Raw genomic sequence first — 16,770 nt, 5'->3', positions numbered from 1 at the left:
AGTTCTTGCTTTATGACGTCTGAATGAGAGCCCTTCTGGTTTTCATGCCTTTGCACATAGCACACCTCTGCAGGGCTGTATCACCAGGGCCGTGTGGGCATGGTGACAGAATGGCACTGTCTACAGAATGGAGAAGGCAGTTATTTTCTGCATAATCCTGTAGAGCAAGCAGAATTGGATTATCATATAACTGATTTTTCTTGCCTGAAAAAATGTCTTCTCTCCTCTAGCCTTTAGGAGCCTATGGATTATTAAGAGAGGCAGCTTTGTGTAACAGAAAGACTGGGTTTTTGGAGCCAGATTAACCCTGGACTCAAATTCCACTGTCATGCAAGCTCAGGCAGTTTGCTTAACCAAAGCCTCAGTTTCCTCACCTGTTTGTTGGGAAGCACTGTATGTACTGAGGATTAGGTGAGATTTATGCAAAAGAAAAAGTTAGCATTATTTTTACGTCTTTGCTGAGTGTGTTTCCTGACCAGACTGCCTGTTAGTGTTAAGCAGATGCCTCCGGGACTTGGAATAAGCCTGTGCCTGATGTGGGCATTGTATCTGCCAGCCCCTTTGAAAAGTGTGATTATAATAGGTTCATGTTCACCTACCCTTGGCTCCTTACATCTTCTCTGCGGCAAGTGGAATTAAAGCAAAAGTTGCTTAGATGACAATTGATATTAAGGGACACAATCACACAGAGGAAGGGAGTTGCCTGTTTACTAAGCAATAAAGCACTCCGGCAGGTAGGAAGAGAGGAAGCTCACACAGACCTCTCCTGGTGGAAACTTGGAGGGCCTGGAGGCCAGTCCCTCAGAGTTTTAAATGCAAATGGATGAGATGATTGGTGACTCACTGCTTTTGCTCAGGGCAGTGAAATTCTGGTTGGGAAGTGATCAGAAAATAAGTTGCTGGGAAGGTGGTTTCTGATTCTAGGACAAGTAAATTTATTTTCAAAAATGTCTGTTACTGTAAAAGAAAATACTTAGGAGTTAAGTCCCCTAGACTCCACCTTGATTATAATTTGGGTCAATTAAATATTTTTGAGTGACTGTTTATAGTTCTTACAGGGATGGTGCTGTTGCCTCCACATGATATTCCTCTCCTACCCTATTCCTCTTTCCATTTTCTAAAAATGCTTAAATGCCATATCTTTTGAGAAGCCTCTCATCCTCTTAACTCTGATTCTGGTCCTCTTGGTTCGCATAGTCCTGTGCATGATTTCTGTCAAGGCACTGTCATTATTGATTTTTGTGTTACTGTCCTCAGTGGTAGATATGTCCTACCCAGCTTTGCATGCCTCCCCAACACCTAGCACAGAACTTGAAAAATTAAATGAATGGATGGATGGGATTGGTGCTAGTGATGGTCTCTGTGAGCCAGGCTATCTAAAATGCATTCTGCCATTTCACTCAGAGTCTACCGGAAGATGTGTAAACAGAAAAATGTGCTAATGTTAGGACCAAAGATCATGTGTCCAGGCGGTCGAACTCTGGGAGAACGCGCATCCTTTACCACACAGGTGACATTAGAACTAGATCTTAAAGAAAAAATAGAAATGTGCAAGTATGTTTAAACATTTCATATTTTGCCATCTCTTGCAGGATGCTCTGCCCTCCTCGATTCTCCTCAGAAGTAATTGTCTTTCTAATTCTCATGACACTTCATCTGAGCCTCTATTTTCAACCACTTTCTACTATGTGTCACAGTAATTGCATTCATGACTCACCACTTCTGCTTGAGGACAGGGTCCATGTCTACTTCAGAGCCTCCAACATGCCTTTCACATAGTAAACTCCTTTAAAAAGATCAAGCCCAAGGTTTTTCATGTCATCGTGAGCCACTCACATTGCCACTGAGAATACTACTAACTTCAGAAGTCAACAGTGGCATAGGCACCCTCTTCAAGTACAAAGATCTCCCATGTACTTCTCCCATATCTCCTTTCACATATCTCCCAGCTCCCTTTCTCCAGAAGTGATCACTGATAACAATTTGTCATGTACTCTTACAGACTTTCTACGTAGTTTTTTACTAGGATGATCCTGTGTTCTATGATGTCTGACTTCTGGCATGACTTCTGGTCCCAGGTACAGTGTCGGAGATGGTGTGCCTTTTTCTCCGCATTCCAAGAGACAGCTCTCAGGAGAGAGTACAGTTTCTTCTTGCAAACATAGAGACCAAGGAGGGTTCTCTTGTTTTGCACTGAGGAAGGCTCTAGGTAAAGATCCTGTTGCTCATACAGGCCCAAAGAACACCCACAGGCCCCACTCCCACCTGCCCTGAGTTCTGCTCTCTGGCTAGTGCAGGATAAATGACCCGGAGATTCATTGGTTGTCCACACCATGAAAGCCGTGCACAGACGCTTCCCTGTAATGTGTTTGTAGTGATTACTTTGAGTGTCACTTCACGCTCCTCAATATTAGTTAGAAATACATATTTCCTCACCCCAAACTCTCTTCCCCAGAAAAAAATAATTTTTCTCAGAGAAGAGTTAAAGAAAATGTAAAGAAGTCTGACAGAGATGAATATCTCTTGCCTGTTCAGGTTCAGGATTCTGAAATTTCCAACCCTCTCAACCATGGGGAGCAGAAGGCAGGGAGATGGATGGGAGAAGTCTGGGACTGTTTACACCGGCTTGTTAGTGATTACCTCCTTCCTTTCTCCCGTTCTTTGTTCCTACCTCCCTTCCTTTTTTCCCCTCCTTCCTCTCCTACCCTTTCTTTGCTAACATAACCCTAGTTTATCATTGTCTGAAGCCAAGAGTAAAGACCAAATATAAAAAGTTCTGTTAGAGAAAGTACTTGTAATATGAACTCCATCCTGTGTATTAACTTCAGTCATTCATCTACATTTGGCAAATCCCTGGTCCGCAAATTCTGGGACAACGTTTCCAATAATGCTAAATATCTTACATGTTTGTGAACTACAGCTTTTCTTTTGTTTTTTAAAAAAATGTAATGTACTGTTGGAAGGTGAGGAAGTTCCTCTCCTACTTTTGATGGTGGGAATACATTTAGTATAACTCCCCCCTCTCTTTATTAGCTCTTCCCCAGGGGAGTAATATAATTGATGGGTGAATCTGAAATGTAAATCCTTGGGTATGCGCTGCTCAGCTTTTTTTTTTTTTTTTTTTTTTTAATATGTCTTTATTGATTTTAGAGAGAAGAATGGAGAGGGAGAGATAGAAAGATCAAATTCAGCTGCCTCCTGCATTCCCCCTGACAGGGGATGGAGCCCGCATCCTGGGCATATGCCCTGGCCCGGAATCGGACCGCGATCTCCTGGGTCACAGGTTGATGCTCAGCTGCTGAGCCATGCGGGCTGGGCTCAGCTTCTGTTCTCCTCTGGGGAACCAGCAACTCAGGAGTTCCACTTGTGCTGTTCCCAGGGCAAACTCTGCCCCTGCCCAGGTCAGGCAGGCACGGTTGCACTACCCGGGTGGGGTGCACCTGCCCAGTTCTAGATTTTGTTTAACTGAGGTATGTCCTCCAATCTAGTTTTATTAGTAAAGGAGTTAATAACTTGCTTCTCCATATGCCACTCTTGCTTTATTTCTTTTGTATATGTAACCCAGGTGGGGAAGAGGAGTGCTTTATTGGGATGCTCAGAAACTCACAATATACATTCCGTTAGATCTGCTGCTGGCTAGATGTCTCATTAGCGATCATCAATGTACGTGACTCAAATGGAAGACTATCTGATTCTTATTTTTGAAATATTTTACAGGAGGATTTTTGGACAGTTCCAATAGGCAGAAAATCATTTAAGGACATAGCTGAACTCAAGAACACCATCAATTGACTGGATATAATTGATATCCATAAAATCACCCAACAGCAGAATACACATTCTTCTCAAGCTCACCTGGAACATTCACCAAGACATCACATTCTGGGCCACAGAGCACACCCTAAATGTCTGTTATCAAACCACAATGGAATTAAACTAGAAAAATGTAATAGAAAGATAACTGGGAAATCCCCAAATAAGTGATTACACAACACACTTCTAAATAACACAAGTTAAAGAAGAAATAAGAAATTTTAAAATATTTTGAAATAAATGAAAACATCAAAATTTACGGTCAAATTTTGATGGCAGGATGTAGCCCAAATAGGGTTTTTAGTTGTATTTAGGAGGAGGAATAGGAAAGTGTGTCTACTCCATTTTATAGACGTGGGAGTCCTTAGTTGAAATCCTTTAACCAGTTTTGTTTTACCTAGAACAATATCTGAATAAGCCCTATTATTATGACATGACCATAATTTATACTCAAATTCCATTTAACTTCAAGCCCAAGTATTTTGCTGTCAAAGTAGTTCTGACCAAATATGTGAAAGCCTATCCTGGGTAGGATTGCATTAAATCTATACATCAAGGTACATTTCTTGTCTCTCGTACTCAGAACTGAGCTTTTGGACTTGACAGTGTTATTACCAATATAATAAATCCACAAGGCATTTTGATGCAAAAGTCAAGAATGAAAAAAATATAACAATTTTATAATAGAGTTTTATGAAAGAGTAATAGCTGGTAATGAAGGGTTGTGGTAAAATTGAGCAACCTTATATAACTTGTTCACATGCTGTGTCTATTTAAAATGAAAGATCATAAAAAATCAAACCTTTATCCTCTGTTAAGTCCATAGATTCTCTTTTGGGGTGGGCAGGGGTTGGGGGTGGGGGAAGAGGTAGAGAATTGCAGACAGAGAAAAGAGCTTGAGCAATAGTAAGGTGAGAGAAAGCAATACATGCTAAAAGCGAAAGCAGTTCAGTGTTGCTGAGCCAAAAATTAGAGGTAGGTTATAATGGGAGAAGAGCCTGGAGACTTAAGCAGGGACAGATGATGAAGTCTTAGTACAAGAGATGAGAGCCAGAGAACTGGAAGAGGTCAAGATACGGAAGGACAGAGGAGAGAGAAGACTCCTGATGGATCAAGTTTCCTAGTAGGACAATAGGTAATAGAGTTGATTCCAGGTGGTGGACTCTCCTTGGGTATGGATGTAGGAGAAGTTATAGGGGTCAGTTGAGCAGGCATTTGCTTGATACCTTTAATCTTTTCATTAAAAAACAGTTTTCCAAATTGTAGTGTACTTACTGATGATAAGTGGTGCATCGATAAACATTTTTAATATTTGTCTTATAGAAAAATACGTTGTAGCACAATAAGGACCTTCTGGATGTTGTTGCTCATAAATAAAGTAAAAGTGCAGAATGAAGTGATTTAAAGAAAAATATTAAGTACGTGATAGTCCCAGGATAAATGATTAGGGCAAAAATTATGAAAGTGCTATATGATGGAGTTGAAGTATTGATAGAAAAGACCCTAGGAATGTCGTGGAGCTTAAGGGGTGTGGTGAAGCTTTGGCATAGCCACGGAAGGGGTGGGCCATGGCATTCTAGGACAGTGGAAGAATTAATGGATAGTGCTGTGGGCCCAGCTAAGGCTGGAGATGTGACTTTTGTCCTCCAGCCAATCTGTGTGGTTGTAAGATTTGTCCCAGCAGCTCAGTCACCTGCAGCAAGGACCAAGAAGGCAGAATGAGGTTTTGCTGAGAGGGTTTGACCCAAGGTTGGAGATGCAGGGGAATTGAGGGAACCTCTGAGAAAGTGATCCAAGTGGTCAACCATATAGTGCAATCCCACTTCTGGGTACATAACCAAAAGAATTGAAAGCAGGGACCCAGAGCTATTTTCACACCCATTTCATAGGAGCATTATTCATCGTAGCGAAAAGGTGGAAGCAAGTCAAATGTCCACAACAGATAAACAAAATATTACATATACATACAATGAAATATTCAGCTTTAAAAAGGAATGGAATTCTGATCTGTGCTATGACATGGATGAACCTTGAAAACATTATGTTGAGTGAAATAATGCAGCTGCAAAAGGAAACATGTATAATTCCACTTACATGGGGTACCTAGTTGGAGGAGATCATGGAGAGGACATGACCACCAGTTGACCTTCGAATTGGACCCTGGCAATCAGAGGCTGCTCACACCTCCCTTGTCCTAGGAATGGACATAACCACCCACCATTCCCACAGCTGGAGCCATTTTCAGGGACGCAGCCTTGAGAGAGCAATGTGTTGTTGAGACCATCTAGACTGTGTAGGTGGCGACCGCATTGACAATTCTGACAGGTGGGCACAGAGATCTGGTCTGGCGACTCCCCAGGCAAGCCTCATATGTTTCCTTGCTTATTAAGCCTGCCATGTTCATAGGTGTCTCCTTGCCCTCATGTTTGGGGCCAGTTTCAGATTCCACCCGTTTACAAATGAAATAATTACTGCAAATGGTCAAATTTATAGACATGGTAGAATGGTAGTTACTGGGGGCTGAGGGGAGAGGGAACAGGACGTTAGTGTTTAATGGGTATGGAGTTTCAGTTTGGGATGATGGAAAAGTTCTGGAGATAAATAGTGGTGATGGTTGTACAACATTGCGAATGTACTTAATGCTACTGTGCATTTAAAAATTATTGAAATGGTAAATTTCGTTACGCGTATTTTACCACAATGACAATAAAAATCCAAACTTTGAATGTACTAATTCAATGAGAAATAACTAATACAGTAACATAATACTTGAATACTTTACCACCTGGGCCACTGAAGCAGTCCTGATAGTGCTGAGGGTCTCACAAGATCTTTCAGGAAGTTAACTCTTCCCACTTCTGAATTTTCTCCCTCAGAACAGGCCTGGGGTGTGTAACAGATACCAACCCTCATTCTGTATCTCTTCCCCTCTCCTCAGGAGCCTCAACCCACTGAAAACAATGTCTGCCTCCTTCTTTAGTCACATTTCTTGTCCCCATTATCATAAGAAAAGCCAGAAAACCACAGGTCAATCAGTTCAAGTAAATAGGTGCCCCCAGCCATCCTCAGCTCCCCAATTCAGGATCCAACTTTGAGCCAGGAAGGACCCACTAGTATAATATATAAGATAGATCATATTATTCTGAAAATGGTTTTTACTTTGTGTTTACTCCCCTTACAGGGAGCTTGTCAATTGTGTATATTCTTAGAGCCTAACACTGTGCCAGACACATAGGATTAGACAGGCATTCAGCAAATGTGTCCAGCTGAACTGGAGATACTCAAGCAATTAAACTCAATACAGTAAGTACCTGTATTGCTGTGAAATGAATTACATCAAACTTAGTGGTTTAAAACAACAATAATCATATGTTACCTTTTACAATTTGTAGGTGATAAATTCAGGCATAACACAGGAGAGATGACTTAATGATGACTGGTGCCCCAAATGGAAGGCTCAAAGCTTAGGGGCTGGAATCATCTGAAGTCTCATTCATTCACATGTCTAGTGCTTAATATTGGTGTCACCACATGTGGCTTCTCCATGTGGCCTGGGGTTCTTCCCAACATGGTGGCCAGGTTTTAAGGGTAAGCATCCTGAAAGAGAGATATAGAAAGAGGCAGAAACCAAATATTGCCTTGTATTACTTAGCTTCAGAAGTTACACAGCATCATTTTTGTACTGTTTGGGACAGTTACAAGGCGTGCCTAGGTTCAAGGAAAGGAGACATAGACCCTAATGGAGGCATGTCAGTGTCATTTTGTAAGAAGAGATGGGTTATGTATTAAATGTGGCCCTCTTTGGAAAATACCTTTGCCACAGGGCCTTTAATGTGTCAAGCACTGTGTTAATGTCTTTTCCTAGGCTTTTGAAAAAAGAATATTTTAGTTCTTTTAGACGATTGAATAGAAATCAATGATAATAACATTCTTTTGTTCTTGTTCTACTTCACGTTCTCATAAGTCTAAAAAAGCAGACTACAATTGGTCATCTTTTTTATGATTCAAGGGTGATTTCCTTAGTAACTTGTTTGTTCAACAAGAATATATTGAACACCAACTGCCAGGCGCTAAATTTAGGTGCTGAATAGAGAGGTGAACAAAGCCGAAATGGTTTCTGTCCAGGTGAAGGTCATGGTTTGGTTAGCGATGGGAGAAAGAATTGTGGCCATTGTTTTATTTATGTTCAGAGTCAATACAGAGTCAAACAATAGAATCATAGATTGATAAGAAGAGTATAAAGGACTTTTTCGTGCAGGCCACCCTCCTTTCCTGGTAGGCCATGTCCACCAGATGGTTAACCATTCTAATTTTCAAGCTATCAGGATACAAAAGAGGAAGTTTCTGATGACAAAGCCTCATGGCAGTTTAAGCTCGTTTTTCTCTTCTTGGGTTTTCTGTGAAGCCACAGAAGTGGTCGGTTCTCTCATTACAAAAACTTGTTATATATTAAGTAATTGTTTTTAAGTCACTCATTAGCTCTTCCCTTTTCTGGCTAAACCTGCTCAACTTTTAAACTTTTTCTCATAGGGGTATTGTGTATTCTGTAATCATTTTAATATTTTGTCTTCTCTCTATAGGGACTCTCAAACCGTACACAGTATTTTGAATAAAGCCAAGAAGCCAAGAGAGGGAAAAGATAACTTGTGGACCTACACATGTTGTATTTTTGTGAATGCACATTGATGACATTAATTTTTTTTTTTGTTCTGCTTTTTGTTTCTTTTTGTTTTTGGTTAATCCTCCCCCAAGGATATTTTTTCCATTGTTTTTTGGGTTTTTTTAGAGTGTGGCAGGGAGGGAGGGAGGGAGGGGAAGAGAGAGAGAGGGAAACAGATGTGAGAGAGACACACTGATTGGTTGTCTCCCACACGTGCCTCTACTAGGGCTGGGGATCGAACCTGCAAGCAAGGTATGTGCCCTTGACTGGGAATCGAACCCAAGACCCCTTGGTGCATGGGCCAGTGCTCTAACCACTGAGCAACACTGGCCAAGGCTGATAACACTGACTTTTAACGCGGCACCACATTGTATGTATCTTCAAGCTCACTGACTTTTCTGTTCCTCTTCTTTGTAATGTGCATTCCATCTCATGTTTGTAACCTTGTTCTAATTTGTGCTTTGTTCTTAAATGTCCATGTTCAACCCCACTACTGGAATTAACATTTTAACAAATAACATAGGCTCTGGGATCCTATTTTCTTATCTTGATGACTTAAATATTTTAGCATTCTTTCTTACCTAGGTTTGAATGTTTGAATTTAATGTATTTAGACAAACCAATTTTATACACCCTTGGACCTAGTTTCATTCATTCAGCAAATATTTATTACTGTGCACCTGCTATGTACTGGCTGTGTGCAAGATTCTAGGGGTCCAATGCCCAGTGCATAAGGTATGGTCTCTGCCTTCTTAGAATCTAGTCTCCAGTAGGGGAGCTGGACATTAAATGAATAGGAGACCAAGAAAATGCTTACTTAATAAGAGGTAGAACAGTGTTCTTTTATGGAAGGACCTGAGGGTTGGGTCAGAGAACCTGATATTTTAGTTTAATGAACTTTTAATTCTTGAGCAGTTTTAGATTTACAGAAAAATTGAGAAGGTACTACAGAGCATTCCCATTGCCCAGTTTCTCCTGTTGTTGTAGGGAGGGTGGGGAACGGCACCAGGTGTTAGACTGGTGGAGTCACACAGGATTTGGGTTCAGCAACCTTGGTACTTGAGTTCTGGCTGGAAAAGCACTCAGAGCCAAGACTCCAACTATAAGAGAACATTTATTGATAAAATCACAGAGGTAGGAGAAGTAATTTCTAGAAGAAATGGGCTTAGGAAACAAGTTATAGGGGCAAAGGAAGGGCCCTTGGTGCTTGAGAGTGAAGAAGTTAATGGTAACTCATTTGGGGGGAAGGGGGAAGAGAAGGGAAAGGGAGAGAGAGAGGCACAGGCGTGCTCCCAGGAGGGAGAGTGCACCAGGACCATGGTCTTAAGAGTTTTAAGGGTGGAGATTTTAGGGGAGGTCCCAAGGAAAGTTCTCAATAGAATATTCAGCAGTTTTCCAGGTGAGTCCTTTCAGGGCTGTGGTCTCCACTGATAGATAGGTTGGCACCAGGGCAGGGGGTCATTATTCAATGCAGCTGGTCCTGAGGTTGGCTATGGCTGATTTTGTTGCTTTTCTGGGCCCGGAGCTGAAATACAGCTGAGGCCTAGATGTTACCTCTAGGGAGGAAAGGTCAGGGGTTCCAAACTGCGTGACTATCGATATGCTATGGGAGGAAAGGCCTCCCTGGGGATGAGGTCCTACCCTGTAATTGTCCGCTACTAGACACATGGCACTTTCCACCCTGATGACCCTTTGTACCTAGCCCCTCATCTTTGCTTTGCTCATGTCTATCTAACTGCCCACCACACTATTATTAACATTTTACACTAGTAGGGTACATGTGTTACTGGATATATTATTAACTAAAGTCCATAATTTATTCAGATTTTCTTAGATTTTACTTCATGGCCTTTTTGTGTCCCAGGATTCCATTTAGAATATAGCATTACCTTTAGTCATCATGTCTCTTAGAGTCCTTTAGGTTGTGGGACAGTTTCTCAGCCTTTCCTTGTCATTGATGTATGACCTGGAGATTTTTGAGGGATACTGATCAGGTATTTGTAGAATGCCTCTCAATTGGACTTTCCCTTGCTGGGTTTATTTTTTTATCTTTTAAAATCTGCCTTCACATACCTTTTTGAGACGTGGTAGACCAACATGGCTTGTGCTTTATGACCTGGGACTGTATGAAGGTCTTAGTAATGGTTACTCTTAGTTCAGATTTCTCTTGTGTAGTCTGTCCCTCCCGCACTCCCCCGCTTTCCTGGAGGTGATCTAGGTGGTGCTTTCCCCCTGGCAGTCAGAGACAATGGATTGGCCACGGGGGGAGGAGGGGGTTTGGAACTATGGCCTCAGGGGGTGGTTGCTGGCTTTGGACAGACCCTCAAGCCCCAGTAGGGATTTCTGCATTACTTTAAATTCCTTCCCTTCCTGCCAGGAAAGCTCCTCATCTGGGATGATTGCCGCAGTTAAGATTACCCAATACGGCCGTTTTAAGGCTATTAACCAGGTCAGAGGTATGAGGAAAAGAAGGGATTTTTTGTAATCAGGTAACACGAAGAGAGTCTGAGGTCAGGAGCGTTCTGGCCCAAGGATTTCAGCCGCACAGCCTCCTTCCCCTACTTTTGGGGTCTCTCTGTCTCTCTCTTTCTTCAGAGTGTTTCTGGTTTCAGTTTGTGGCAGCTCCTAAGGCAGCTGCAGGTCGTGCTCGGGCCGATCGTCTTCGCAGAAGGCGCTTGAGTCAGGTTGGAGCAGGGCGCGCGCGTTCTTGGCCGCGGCCGGCCGCGTGCTGCCGGAGCCTGCCCGCCGGAGCGAGGCCCCGCCCCGCGCCCCGCGCCCCGCGAACAATCTGCTATTGTCTCCGGGGATAGAACGGTGCCAATAAAAAAGGAAAGCTCCGCGCCAGGAGGAGGAAGACGGCGTTAACTGCTTCACCGCTAAAAGTAATTACGGGGAGGCGGGGAGGCGGGGCGAGAGCCCCCCCTCCGGTGTCAGCTTGCAAACTGGGCGCGGGGCGCGGCCGCGGCGGGGCGGCCGTCGGGCACCTGTCCCGGTGCGGCCGGGGGATGGCCCCTCCCCGCGCGCCGGTCAGGGGCGCAGCGCCCCCCTCGTTGGCAGCGTGCTCGATGCTGCCCCGGGAGGAAGCCGGGCGCCCCCTTAGTTTGCTTTACGCTTGCCAGGGTCCCAGAAACTGTGACCTCGGGGACAGTCCGGGGCGGGGACTTGGGGAAGGGGAGGGGCTGCGCGCGTAGCTTTTAGGGCACGTGGAGAGCGTAAAGTGCAGGATCCGCGGAGGGAGCCCGGGAGGGAGCCCTGAGAGAGGGCCGAGCGAAGGCAGCGAATTGAATTAGGGAACCGGGAGGCTTTTATTCTTTAATTTGCAACTCGTGAGCACGGGGGCGTGAAAAGATAGGAGGGGGAACTCAATTCTCAAAGCCCCCGTCCCATGTTCTCCCTAACCTCTGATTAATACAAATAAAGGGGTTTGATTAAATCTGTGCGGGGACTCCATTTTCTTCCTTCCCACAGTCTGTGGCAGAGTCTGACCCCCCCCCCCCGCACTGCAAGTCACAGGAAGACTCTCAGGTGGCATTTTGGGGCGCCCTGCTCTTCACCTGACCGCTAACGCGGGCTCCCCTGTACTCCGGCCTCGCGCAATGCAGCTTTGCTGGTTAAAAACTCAGGTACCGTGCGCACTGGAGACGGCAGGGCCTTTGGTCACTGGCTTCACGTGAGCCACCACCGAGGGTGAAAGCAGCGAGCCCCCGGCAGCGGCCCGAGTCCCCGGGCAGCGGAGGCCTCGCGCGGAGCCAGGCGGGCGGAGGAGCAGCTCCCGCCGAGCGCGCAGGGCGCCCCCAGGCCCGCGCTCAGGTCGGGCGCCTCACGCGGGTCTGTGATCCTTATGGGGGGGGGGGGAGTCAGCCCTCGTTTAAAGTTTGGGTCTTGCCCTGGCCGGCTTGCTCAGTGGTTAGAGTGTGGGCCCTACGACTAAAGAGTCCGAGGTCCGGTTCCTGCCCCTTGGCTGCAGGCTCCTCCCAGGCGGGGTGTGCGGGAAGCCACCAACCCACATTTCCCTCTGCCCCTTCCTGAAAAGCAACGGGAAAAATGTCCTGGGATGAAGATAAAGTAAATAAAAGAAATAAAATAAAAAATTAATAAAATAAAAATAAAAAAATAAAAAATAGATAAATAAATAAAATAATAAAATAAACAAATATAAAAAAATAAATAAAAAGTTTGGGTCTCATAACCTTGATACCTGAATCACAACTGGGTCTGGTTCTATTATGTTTGTTTTTGTTTTTTCTCTCAGTCCTCTCCCTGGGTGTGTCCAGTAATCTTCCCGGGAAGGCTGGATCTCATGTATGAAAAATTGAAGGAAGTCTAGATGGGGGTCTCTTCCCCCCTCCCCCCAGAGAATATTATTTAGCTTCTGGAAGGCAGTTAGTGGAGGAGCAGATCACCTTAATTCAATTAGGGAGCAAACTGATTTGAGTTTGAGTCTTAATCTAAGGCTTTGACTATTTTGGGTTTGGCCTTATTTCTAAGGTATAGAAAAGTCTCAAATGGAACCCTGGAGTGTTTGCCTGGGGACCTCCGCTTTGGTGGCCCCTGAACTCTCTTTTTTAAATTCTCCCCAGCACAGTGACACTTGCCAATAGGTCTGTGTAGTGTTTCAGCCTCTTAGCAAGCTCTTTCTGGATTAGTTTCTCTGTCTAGATCTGTACCGCAGTCAAACGGAAGACTCTGTCAAGAGGAAAAGTGGCTTGGACTGTCAGGCTTATTTTCCCATGTTTCCCTTCTCTCTAGGATCTTGGTTTCTCTCATCTTGGGTCTCTTGATAGTCTTGAACTCCCATTTTTTACTTCCCTGACCCATGAGGCTGCTCAAGCTTTTGCTGTTTTTCTGTCCATCAGTAGCCACTTTCTGCCCGGCCTCTAGATTAATTTTCCTTCTTTCAAAGGTCTTGACCCCTCAAGTTTTTGACCACTTTTGTAGTTTCTCAGCACCATTAAGTAGGTGTGCGCACATGTGTGTGTTGCCTTGTTTTTCTGTTTTATATGTATTTTTTATTTTTTTAAGTAGGAGAATTGGCCTGTTATAAGCCAGATAGCAAAGCCCTGCCTTTGTTTTAAATGCCACTGATGGAACTGTTCTGCAGTTTCTTTTTTTTCTGCCTTGTTTTGAGCCTTTAGTTTTAACCCAAGGAACTTTCAAAAAATGTACTTCTTTGACTCTTTACTTATAGTGTAAATGTAACATCTCATGTTTGGGATTGTGTGTTTCTAAAGGACAGGAGTTCATATTTCTTGCTTCTCCCATTATGACTTACAGAGTAGGTACTCTCGAATAATTGTCAAATAAATGGACTTTAGAGTTGCCATCTTACTGGCAAGAAATCCCCACCCGCCCCCAGGAATCCAGTTGAATCATTCAGGGTGTCAGCCAGACAGAGATTTCCTGCTTGAGATAGGACAGACCATCTGCATCTCACTTGAGGCAAAGGAGAAAGGAAGCCAGAAGACAGATCCCATCAGTTTCTTCAGCTGTAAAATGAGTAGGCTGACTCTAGACGATATCTAAATCCTTTCCGACTCTAATAGTTTGTGCATCTGGTAGCAAACCCACACTCCTTCTCTGGTCCCTTTATTGAGGATTTTGTTAAAGACAGTGTCACATCTGTACTTTTGGCTCCTCAGGGTGCTCTGTGATAAGGGAGACTTCAGCCTTTATTTTTGCATTAACTCTAGGGAATTAGCAAAGCAGTGGTGCTGAATTTTGCATTAACTCTGTGCACTGCTTTGCTAATTCCCTAGAGCTACTATAACAAATGACCATAAACTAGGTGGCTTAAAACAACAAATTTATTCTTTCACGGTTCTGGAGGCCAGAAGGTCTGAAATCAAGGTGTTAGCAGGGTGGGTTCCTTGTGGAGGCTCTGAGGGAGAACCGTCTCATGCCTCTTAGCTTCTGGTGGTTGCCGGCTTCCCTGGAGTGTAGATGCATCATTCCAATCTTTGTCTCCATTTTCCCATCACTGCCTTCTCTCTGTGTCTCTGTTTCTGCTCCTCTAACGACACCAGTCATTAGATGCAGGACTATGGTCTAAATCCAGGTTGACTTAATTTCAAGATCCTTAGTTACAAAGACCTATTTCCTAATAAGGCCACATTCCGAGGTTATGGATAGACATGAATTTTTGGAGAGCACTCTTCAAATCACTATAACCAAAGTACATCTTTTTTTTTTTCTTCCTTTCATTTTATGACTAGATTTCAATAGAATGTGAAAGTTTGAACTCTTACACTTTAAACAAATAAAAAACCTAAAAATTACTGATGGGTTCAAAATGGTTTTATAGAAAAACTAATCTGTAACAAAAACTTGGTATTGAGTGCGAAGACTCCATTGTTTTTTGAACAAAGCATACAAAGTTTCCAGGGGACAGGGCAGCAGGAGAGAGGGGCCCAGACATTTACAGCAGCCGGCACTTTCTCTTCCTCCCCTTGACAGGAGGTAGGCAGAGAACAGGTCTAATGGCTTCCTCAGCACGGGCTTGAAGTCTCGCTGTGGGAGCCCAGCGCTCCAGGTTTACAGCACCGATCCTTCGCCATGGCTCAACCCTGTGGGTAGGCGATGGGCGTCAGCTCCTTCAGTTCCTCAGTCATGTCTTTGCCATCCCTAAGTTCAAGCTTAGTCCCTACCAGGATGATGGGAGTGTTGGGACGATGGTGCCACCCTTCAGGATACTACTTTGCAGGAATGTTTTCAAATGACTTCGGACTCACAGGAGAAAAGCAAATTAAGAATAAAACTGTCTGTGGATAAGATAGGGGACATAATCTGTCACAATGGTCTTGTCCAGCAGTACCCCATAAGCCCAGATTCACCGGTTTTCCATCTACCATAATATTGGCGGAATAGTTGTGAAAGACAGTGGGGATATATTCTCCAGAAGATGCATTGGCTGTATAACTGATCAGGAGGCAGGATTTACCTGCAGCTCTGTCTCCCACCACCACCCACTTGATGGCCTGCATCTGGACGGCTGCGTGGGCCCCAGCGGGGCCGCTGGCACTGAGGCGAGAAGCAGCGGGCTCTGGTGCTTGGGCAGCTCCCACCGAAGTAAATCTTAAAACCATAAGCTTTATGAGGGCAGGAATTATGTCTATCTTGTTCACTGCAGACATATTTAAGGCATTTAATGTTGAATAAATAAGTGAATAAAGTTGAAATAGGGTCTAAGTGGTAGGTGTGTAGTACATGTTGCCAGCTGCAATCAAATTATGTTCATAGGCCCGTCGTCTAGGGTGCTTGCTCTTTATGAGTTTTTAACACATTTAGGTGAGGTTTTATGCCTTACTGGGCTAATGGAAATGCAATCCATTAGTTAAAACTGTATACTTTGTAGTCTACTTTTAAAAAATTATCTTTATAGCATATATTTATTTCCCTACTTTTTATTTTAACCCTCACCCAAGGATATGTTTTTATTGATTTTTGGAGAGAGAAACATTGACCAGGGATCAAACAACAACCTAGGGATGTGCCCTGATGGGGAACTGAACCTGCAACCCTTTGGTGCACAGGGACAATGCTCCAACCAATTGAACCAGGGCCATTTCCTTACTCTCTATCTTATTTCTCTTTCCTTTGTTTTGCTCCTGTTTTGTGTTGATTTAGTACTATCACCAGTTACAAGTCTCCTGTTTTCTTCTCAGTTCTTCTTTCCATGCCTTTTTTATTTTTTCAACTCCTTATAATCAGGCTTTTAATGTAATGGAATGTAAATATATATATATTTCAATAAGGCTTAGAAAAAAGGAACCCCAAACATTTAGGTAGATTTGAATCTGAAAAAAAAATAAAGAAGCAACTAATTTGCATTTAAAATTAGTCATAAGAGGAAAAGAATTCCATGTTTTCCAGTATACAGTATTTTAAGGCATTGCTGCCTGCTTGTCTTCTAACTATTAACCTAGGATATAATGAGGGGGGTGACGTTATATATAATAAGATGCTAGCCGTCCAACTAAGAAACCCTTTCTCACGCCATTTCCTGCAGAGTGAAATTGTGCGGATGCCTGCAAATATCTAAACTTGCCGCGCTGTTTGAACATCCCTATTACCTTTCTGAGCCTCAGATCTAGTTCTTTGATTTGTTCTCTCAAGCTCCTTAATGCTTCTTCTATGCCAGTTTGGATAGTATTTAGGAATCTTGATGAATATGCTCATTACCTAATACAAAGTGACATAAAACACTCCTGCCACGAACTCTGCTACATAACCATACCCTGCTGAACTCCTGCAATTCATTCGGTGCTAGATTAATAGCATTTATGTTATTCATAGATCTC

The 16,770-nt window shown here is 43.5% G+C and overlaps 1 pseudogene; it reads right to left on the bottom strand.

Moving 5' to 3' along the window:
• Positions 1-14,888: 14,888 nt before the first annotated feature.
• On the bottom strand, positions 14,889-15,501 carry LOC107545885 (ras-related C3 botulinum toxin substrate 1 pseudogene; annotated as a pseudogene).
• Between the last annotated feature and the right edge of the window lie 1,269 nt (positions 15,502-16,770).

The sequence above is a fragment of the Miniopterus natalensis genome, chromosome 2 (assembly GCF_054644295.1).
Source record: "Miniopterus natalensis isolate mMinNat1 chromosome 2, mMinNat1.hap1, whole genome shotgun sequence".
Lineage (NCBI taxonomy): Eukaryota > Metazoa > Chordata > Mammalia > Chiroptera > Miniopteridae > Miniopterus > Miniopterus natalensis.
Note: the sequence above shows the minus strand (reverse complement) of the source record. Positions and strands in the feature narration are given on the sequence as shown.